Source organism: Bombina bombina, chromosome 9 (genome assembly GCF_027579735.1).
Source record: "Bombina bombina isolate aBomBom1 chromosome 9, aBomBom1.pri, whole genome shotgun sequence".
Lineage (NCBI taxonomy): Eukaryota > Metazoa > Chordata > Amphibia > Anura > Bombinatoridae > Bombina > Bombina bombina.
In genome coordinates, this window is record NC_069507.1 from 59,942,056 (window position 1) to 59,951,951 (window position 9,896).

General features: G+C 36.8%; 1 protein-coding gene across 2 annotated transcripts in view; it reads left to right on the plus strand.

Annotated features, from left to right (window-relative positions):
* The first annotated feature begins 8,371 nt into the window (after positions 1-8,371).
* Positions 8,372-9,896, plus strand: part of DUSP29 (dual specificity phosphatase 29) — a 54,403-nt gene continuing 52,878 nt past the window's right edge. Inside the window, exon 1 of one of the 2 annotated variants that reach the window (XM_053692140.1) lies at positions 8,372-8,503. The gene's annotated coding sequence lies outside the window, so the exon portion shown is untranslated. Of the gene's footprint in view, positions 8,504-9,872 lie in introns of those variants that run through there. The other variant, XM_053692141.1, reaches the window with a different exon arrangement.

Here is a 9,896-nt window from a genome sequence, read left to right on the forward strand (position 1 = left end):
TGGGATATACAATCCTACCAGGAGGGGCAATGTTTCTCAAACCTCAAAATGCCTATAAATACACCCCTCACCACACCCACAATTCAGTTTTACAAACTTTGCCTCCTATGGAGGTGGTGAAGCAAGTTTGTGCTTGATTTTTATGATTTCTTTTGTGATAAGCGCTTCTAAGCATTCTGAAGCCCAATTCCTTGAGTCAATTTGCCATGAGTCAGGTCTATGTGTATTTCCCTTTGCAGTCCAGCAGTTTCATTATGGGTATCATGTTTAGGAAGTTTGTCTTACATGGGGTATAGTCTTTTTTTCAATTTGACTTGTTTTTTCTTGGAAAATTAGGCTCGCGAGGGCGCAAAATGCTGTTATTTATTGCGTCATTCTTGGCGTGAGAATTTTTGGGGTGCGAATGTGCGTCTGTCATGACGCAAGTTCATCATTTTCTGCATCTGTCATGACGCAAGTTCATCATTTCCTGCATCTTAGTTGACGCTGGGTTGTTAGGTGCGAAATTGTGTTATGACGCGAGTTGCGTCATTTACGGATGTTTGTTGGTGCCAAAAAATTTCTCAACTTCCTTTTGCGTTGTGCATCATACTTGGCACCAAAAAAATTAGTTTTATATTACCTCACTTCCTATATGCTCCTTGCCTTCTTTATGCTCAGAGGGCTATGCTATTTGCTTTTTTTGCCAATTTTAGCATTTGCATTTTTTCCCATTCCTGAAACTGCTATATGTGGAAATAAGATATTTATGTTTAATGTTATTTTTCTTGTTCTACATTTTAAAAGATGTCTCAATCTGATCCTTTCTCAGAAGCTGCTGTAGGAACCATGCTGCCTGAACACAGTTCTACCAAAGCTAAGTGTATCTGTTGTAAGTTAGTGGAGATTATATCTCCAGCTGTAGCATGCAACAGTTGTCATGATAAGATTTTGAATGCAGAAAAGATTTCTATTAGTGCTAGTACAGTATCTGTTGTTCCTTCAACATCTAAAGTACATGATATCCCTGTTGATATGAAAAATTATATTACTGATGTGATACAGAAGGCTATGGCTGCTATACCGCCTTCAAATAAATGTAAAAGATCTTTTAAAACTTCTCATAATATTGATGAAATTTGTAATGACCGGCAACATACTGATATATCCTCCTCTGATGAGGATCTCTCTGATTCAGAAGATCCTACTTCAGACATTGACACTGATAAATCATCTTATCTTTTTAAGATTGAGTATATTCGTTCTTTGTTAAAAGAAGTGTTAATAACTTTGGATATTGAGGAGTCTGGTCCTCTTGATAATAAATCCAGTAAACGTTTACATTCTGTTTATAAACCTCCTGTGACTACTCCTGAGGTTTTTCCTATTCCTGATGCTATTTCTGATGTGATTGCTAAGGAATGGTCTAAGCCTGGTACTTCTTTTGTTCCTTCTTCAAGGTTTAAAAAGTTATATCCTTTGCCAGTGGCTAAATTAGAGTTTTGGGAAAAAGTCCCTAAGGTTGATGGGGCTATTTCTACTCTTGCTAAACATACTACTATTCCTTTGATAGTACCTCTTTTAAGGATCCTTTAGAAAGGAAGATTGAATCTTATCTAAGGAAAGCTTATTTGCATTCTGGCTATATGCTCAGACCTGCCATTTCTATGGTTGATGTTATGGCTGCATCAACTTTTTGGTTGGATAGCTTAGCACGACGGGAAAAAGACTGATTTGCATAGCATTGTTCGTTTGCTTCAACATGCTGATCATTTTATCTATGATGCTATTTTTTATATTATCAAGATAAATGTTAAATCTATGTATTTAGCTATTTTAGCTAGAAGAACTTTATGGCTCAAATCATGGAATGCTGACATGGTATCTAAATTTAGGTTACTATCTCTTTCATTCCAGGATAATCATTTGTTTGGTTCCCAGTTGGACTCAATTATTTCCACTGTTACTGGGGGGAAGGGAGTTTTTTGCCTCAAGATACAAAGTCTAAAGGCAAATCTACAGCTTCTAATCGATTTTGTTCCTTTCGTCAGAATAGAGAACAAAAAACTGCTCCTTCCCCTAAATACTCTGGCTCCAATTGGAAGCCTTCCTCGAGTGGGAATAAATCCAAGCCTTACAAGAAACCAAAGCCAGCCCCCAAGACTACATGAAGGTGCAGCCCTCGATCCAGTTCTGCTGGTGGGGGGCAGATTGAAATTATTTCAAGACATTTGGGCAGGTTCCATTCAGAATCATTGGATTCAGAATATTGTCTCCCAGGGGTATTGAATAGGTTTCAGAATAAGACCTCCTTTGAGAAGATTTTTTTCTCTCTCACATTCCAACAAATCCTGTGAAAGCTCAGACTTTTCTGAAATGTGTTTCAGATCTAGAGCTTTCAGGAGTGATTGTACCAGCTCCAATTCTGGAACAGGGTCTGGGTTTTTATTCAAATCTATTCTTTGTCCCAAAGAAGGAAAATTCTTTCAGACTAGTTCTGGATTTTAAGTTTTTGAATCATTTTGTAAGAGTCCCAACTTTCAAGATGGTGACTGTAAGGACTATTCTGCCTTTTGTTCAGCAAGGTCATTGCATGTCCTCAATAGCCTTACAGGATGCGTATCATTGGATTCAGAATATTGTCTCCCAGGGGTATCAAATAGGTTTCAGAATAAGACCTCCTGTGAGAAGATTTTTTCTTTCCCACGTTCCAACAAATCCTGTGAAAGCTCAGGCTTTTCTGAAATGTGTTTCAGATATTGCCATAAGACTGCTTTCCCTTTAAATTAGTCAAAGCACCTCCCATTAGTTGTCTATAAAGGGAACATGTTTTCCCTATTTGCTTGCTTGATTATTGAGAGTGATAGGGAAAGTTAGTTGTTAGGACGCTATTCTCTGATCTCCTGTTATTACTTACCAGAATATCTTCATTGCTGTACAGAAGCTCTCTAAAAGATTTATAAAAACATTCTAACGTTTGCCTAAATCAATCTCCTCAACTATCTGTTTGTAAGCTGCCTTGGGGATCGCTGAACTTTAAACAAACGCTCTCTATCCTGTTAGCTCATTCTAAGCTACGGTACCCGTACACTGTGACGTCAACAAGCTGCAGACGCTACACTGAATACCTCCGACAACATTGAGCCTCAGCATTGATCGCATTCTCTCCCCAGCTTCATCAAACCAGTCTGCCCTCCTGGCTGAACAGTAACCGTGTTCTCTGACGGTAAACTCGACAACAAGCTGTTATCCGGATTACCATATTCAGCTGCTCAACGAGTCACTTAGGTTTCCATCTCCTAACCGCAAGTATCAATATATTCTGTTCTCTACCATCTTGTCTGCTTAAGACTTATTGCGGTTTCCTCCTTTGTGGATTATTAACTATTTAAGCTTAAACCTTGCTCGACTCTGTTATTCCTATCTCTGCTGACTCCCATGCTTCTACTTTGCTGGACTGCTTATTGTTATGACACTGCAACCTAATTAACCTGTTACAGAAGCTTCTTCTTATTCTGACCTGTTTAAGCTTGCTACTAACAATCTACCTTTTACATAAATAACTCAATTTTCAAAAGACTTTTAAGAACAAATTTGCAACTAACAATAGTTGTAGGAGATTATATTTTGGCAAACCTTAATTATAACATTAACTGAAGATAACTGAATGTAATATTAATTCAGTCAGAACCTATTATCAGTAAACACTGCTATTTATCTACAAACCTCTCTCTATGGTCATATTGAGTTGAGGTAATCATAAATAGCTACAAACCAATCTCTAATTAAAATAACATCTATCACGTTATAAGGTATAATTATAACAGATATAGAGCTTTCAGGAGTGATTGTACCAGTTCCAATTCTGGAACAGGGTCTGGGTTTTTATTCAAATCTATTCATTGTCCCGAAGAAGGAAAAATCTTTCAGACCAGTACTGGATCTGAAGTTTTTTAATCATTTTGTAAGAGTCCCAACTTTCAAGATGGTGACTATAAGGACTATTCTTTTGTTCAGCAAGGTCATTACATGTCCTCAGTAGACTTACAGGATGCGTATCTTCATATTCCGATTCATCCAGACCACTATTTCTGAGATTCTCTTTTCTAGACATGCATTACCAGTTTATTGTTCTTCCATTTGGCTTAGCAACAGCTCCAAGAATCTTTTCAAAAGTTCTTGGTGCCCTTCTATCTGTAATCAGAGAGCAGGGTATTGCAGTGCTTCCTTATTTGGATGATATATTGGTACTGGCTCAATCTTTTCATTTAGCAGAATCACACACAAATCAACTTGTGTTGTTTCTTCAAAGACATGGTTGGAGGATCAATTTACCAAAGAGTTCCTTGATTCCTCAGACAAGGGTCACCATTTTAGGTTTCCAGATTCATTCAGTGTCCATGACTTTGTCTTTAACAGACAAGAGACAAATGAAATTGGTTTCTGCCTGTCGAAACCTTCAGTCTCGATCATTCCCTTCAGTGGCATGTGCATGGAAGTTTTAGGTCTCATGACTGCAGCATCGGACATTTGTCCTGCCTGGACTGTGATTTCAACAAATGCAAGTCTCACAGGTTGGGGAGCTGTCTGGGGGTCTCTGACAGCACAAAGAGTTTGGAATCCTCAAGAGGCGAGGTTAAACTCTGTGCTATTTTCAGTGCTCTTCAGGCTTGGCCACTATTAAAGAGAGAATTATTCATTCATTTTCAGACAATATCACAACTGTGGCTTACGTCAACCATCAAGGGGGGACTCCCAGTCCTTTAGCGATGAAAGAAGTATCTTGGATACTTTCTTGGGCGGAATCCAACTCCTGTCTAATTTCTGCAATACATATTTCAGGCGTAGACAATTTGGAAGCGGATTATCTCAGTCGTCAGTCTTTACATCGAGGGGAGTGGTCTCTCCATCCAGATGTATTTTGTCAGATTGTACAGATGTGGGGTCTCCCCAAAATAGATCTGATGGCTTCCCATCTAAACAAGAAGCTTCCCAGGTACCTGTCCAGGTCCGGATTCTCAGGCGGAGATGGTGGATACGTTAGCAGTTCCTTTGTTTTACCAACCTGCTTACATTTTTCCGTATTTTTTCTTCCAAGGGTGATCTCCAAGATCATATTGGAACAATCGTATGTGTTTCTGATAGCACCAGCATGGCCTCACAGGTTTTGGTATTCGGATCTTGTCCGGATGTCTAGTTGCCAACCTTGGTCACTTCCTTTAAGGCCAGACCTTCTGTCTCAAGGGCCATTTTTCCATCAGGATCTCAAATTTGAAGTTATGGAAATTGAACGCTTAGTGCTTAGTCATAGAGGTTTCTCTGACTCAGTGATTAATACTATGCTACAGGCTCATAAGTCTGTTTCAAGAAAGATTTATTATTGGGTTTGGAAAACCTATATTTCATGGTGTTTTTCTCATAAATTCTCTTGGCATTCTTTTAGAATTCCTAGAATTTTACAGTTTCTTCAGGATGATTTGGATAAAGGTTTGTCTGCAAGTACTTTGAAGGGACAAATCTCTGCTCTTTCTTTTTTACTTCACAGAAATATTGCTAAACTTCCTGATATTCACTGTTTTGTTCAGGCTTTGGTTTGTATCAAGCCTGTTATTATATAAATCTTTCCTCCTTGGAGTCTTAATTTGGTTTTGAAGACTTTGCAGGCTCCTCCATTTGAGCCTATGCATTCTTTGGATATTAAACTACTTTCTTGGAAAGTGTTGTTCCTTTTGGCTATCTCTTCAGCTAGAAGAGTTTCTGAATTGTCTGCTCTCTCTTGTGAGTCTTCTTTTCTGATTTTCCATCAGGATAAGGCTGTTTTGCGGACTTCTTTTAAATGTTTTCCTAAGGTTGTGAATTTTAACAACATTAGTAGGGAAATAGTTGTTCGTTCCTTGTGTCCTAATCCCAAGAATACTCTTGAAAGATCTCTATATTCTTTGGCTGTTGTAAGAGCTCTGAAATATTATGTCAAAGCTACTAAAGATTTCAGGAAGACTTCTAGTCTATTTGTTGATTTTTCTGGTCCTAGGAAAGGTCAGAAAGCCTCTGCCATTTCTTTGGCATCTTAGTTAAAGCTTTTGATTCACAAGGCTTATTTAGAGGTGGGACAGTCTCCACCTCAGAGAATTACAGCTCATTCTACTAGATCAGCCGCCACTTCTTGGACTTTTAACAATGAAACTTCGGCTGATCAGATTTGCAAAGCTGCAACTTGGTCTTCTTTGCATACTTTTACAAAATGTTACCATTTTGATGTATTTGCTTCTTCTAAAGCAGTCTTTGGTAGAAAAGTTCTTCAGGCAGCTGTTTCAGTTTGATTCTTCTATTGATGGTTTAAGATTTTTTCTTGAAATTTATGTGAAATATATAAGAAAGACTTATTTTTTTTGTGGATTAAATTTTTCATTGGAAATAGCTGTTTTTATTTTATCCCTCGCTTTCTAGTGACTATTCTGTGGTCTACCACATCTTGGGTATTTCTATCCCATACGTCACTAGCTCATGGCTCTTGCCAATTACATGAAAGAAAACATAATTTATGTAAGAACTTAATTGATAAATTCATTTCTTTCATATTGGCAAGAGTCCATATGGCCCACCCTTTTTATGGTGGTTATAATTTTTGTATTAAAGCACAATTTTGTTTCCAGTTCCTCTTTTTGTATGCTTTTTTACTCCTTATTTTTTACCCCACTACATGGCTATTCGTTAAACTGAATTGTGGGTGTGGTGAGGGGTGTATTTATAGGCATTTTGAGCTTTGGGAAACTTTGCCCTCCTGGTAGGATTGTATATCCCATATGTCACTAGCTCATGGACTCTTGCCAATATGAAAGAAATGAATTTATCAGGTAAGTTCTTACATAAATTATGTTTTTTTACTAAAGTGATGGTAAGTTGATAAGATTTATGAAGAGGCCTAATAGCAAAATGTACAAAAGTATTTTGCTCAGTTTGTACAACAAACAATTGCGTATAGCAAAGACCAGTATCCCCAATAGCTGTTCAGCAAATACATAATAGCTGTATATATATCATGTAAGATACAGTTGGCTATGTAGCATACACAATATAGTGATATATATAGAGAAACACGGTGTAACAGGATATAGTGAACACAATGTAAAAGTATAATATTACATTATAAGTTCTTTGTGTGCTATGTCCTTGAGATCTCACTTGGACAACATACACAGAACATTTTGCATGGAGACTGAGATGGAAAGAAACGGATGGAGAAGAGGGAAATGTTTTCTGTCTATCCCACACAATATCTGAAAATAGGGAAGGTTAAATGTAAAGGCACAAGGCCCATTTAAAGGGACAGTAAAGTCATAATTAGACGTTCATGATTCAGATAGAGCAGACAATTGTAAACAACTTTCCAATTCACTTCCATTATTAAAAGGTGCACAATATTTTTATATGCACACTTTCTGAAGCACTAGCTCCTACTGAGCATGTGCAAGATTAACAGTATATATGTATATGCATTTAGTGATTGGCTGATGGCTGTCACATGATGCAAGAGAAAGGAAAATGTAACTCATTTTGAAATTTGTCCAAAAAAAAAATCTACTACTCATTTGAAATTCAGACAAAGTGTTTTTGTTGTTAATTGAATTCTACTGTACTTCATTGTCCTTTAATGGATTTAAAGTCAGTCAGATAAAACTTACACTATGGGAATAGAACTGTAACCAATATTCAAGTTTAGTTTCTTCACAACATGTATGCTGACTTCTGGTTATTAAACTTTTTTTAGAAGTCACATATCCCTTAACATATTCACTGCCAGCAATAAAATTGCTCAATTTGTAAACTTTAAAATTATTAAAGGAAATTCTATGTAAAAATTGTTTTAATTTCATTAGAGCATTTTATTTTTACAAATACCCTTTTCAAAGCCACACCTATGATGCTCAATATAAGGATAGATTAGCGCCCTCTAGTGGCTTCGGTCACATTTATTCAATATAAGGATTCATTTGTTTGATCCAATCAGGAGAAGGCATACTTATATATGCTTCAATCACTAACCTCATTATCATCTTGACCCACGCAAGAGTAGCCGGAGCACAACTTTAATTACATTTGTAACTCCTTTGCAGGGCTTAAACACATAATGATAAGGAATTGGTTAAACAAAAGTAAACCGTAAAAGGGAATTTCTTTAAGAATAAAATATTTTAACAAAAAAAAAAGATTTCTTGTTCACATTTCAATATCCATTTAAATGAAAATGAATGCATTATGTGTAATTGATAACTGTGTGTATGGGGAGGCGGTTTGGCAATGAAGGGTTAACAACACTGCAATGATACATGAGTTGAGTAGTCAGGGTTCAGGTTTAATAGACTCATTACAAATTTTTGACCAGCAGATAACCAAGCTGACCTCCCCCTTACAGTCTGCCCCACAAGGTCAGAGTCAGCAAATCCTTCCCTAAAAATAACTCAGATCCCAGTGAACGAGTATTTTCACAGCGTGGCTCAGTCAGACTGAGGACTGCAGTGCACAGGTACAGGGGGTCTGCTGAGGCGGGGAGTGGGGAAAATAATGCATTGTGGTATGGGTGCTAGGGTGTCAACTGTATATATTTCCCACCTTCATTGTATTATATTCCAAAATCTATATATTTCTACTTGGGATGTCTGGAATAGCACAGCAATGTGTAACTTTAATGGCAGAATTGTAATGTCATATATTTACAAAAGATGGACCAATTACATTGTGTAGATAAACTATGGTATTTTACAAATGCAGGAGGGCATAGGGTGTGGGGGACAGATATGTACTGCAGAGGTTAATCTCTATATGATCACAGTAACACACTGCTAAGTGAGCACAGAAAGACATGTGTTGATGTAAGTATTAGCAGAGCACTCTGTCACTGGGCAATGAATTTTGTTATGACATTAGTGCAGCAATGTGTATCCGAATATCTGTTCTGCATGCCCAGCACAACGTATGGCTCATGGAATGAGGGTGTCATTTCTTAGTCTCCAATCTATAAGAGATATGGGTTTATGCAGAATTCTACAAATAAATGGCAAACCTTAAAGGGACATGAAACCCACATTTTTTCTTTTATGATTTAGAAAGAGCATGTCATTTTAAACAATTTTCAAATTTACTTCTATTATCTAATTTGCTTCATTCTCTTGATATCACTTGCTGAAAAGCATATCTAGATATGTTCAGTAGCTGCTTATTGGTTGCTGCACATAGAGGCCTTGTGTGATTGGCTCACGCATGTGCATTGCTATTTCTTCAACAAAGGATATCTAAAGAATTGAGCAAATTAGATAATAGAAGTAAATTGGAAAGTTGTTTAAAATGACACGCCCTATCTGAATCATGAAAGTTTAATTTTGACTAGACTGTCCCTTTAACTGACTTCATTTTGTGTTTGAAAAGAGGGAGGTAGCAGAGAGCAGTTATTTATTTATTTCATTGGTTTCAATGTGACATTATTCATGATAAAATAGGTTTAGTCAAATGTAAACTTGTGGGGGGGGGGAATCTTTGTTTATTTCATGTCCTTTTCCATTTAAACCCTCTGGTCAAATCATTTTGAATCTGCTGTTTGGTTTTCATTAACAACCATATAATTTCTCTATTATCAAGTTTGTTTTTTTGGTACCCAATTTATTTATTTAATATAAATAGTAGCATTGTATCATATTTAGTTGTTTTTTAACACTTTAACAATGGTACACATAGGGCAGAATACGATATTTTTAATAAGGATACTGCACACGTATACTGTATATATCCCTTAATTTGTATTCATTTACAATAACAGTTACTACACTTACACCATACTGTATACACAAATGTGGGACATAAGAAAATCTCACAGTGCACTTTATCTGAACTCTCTGTGAAAGTACAAATTGCTGGCAATATAT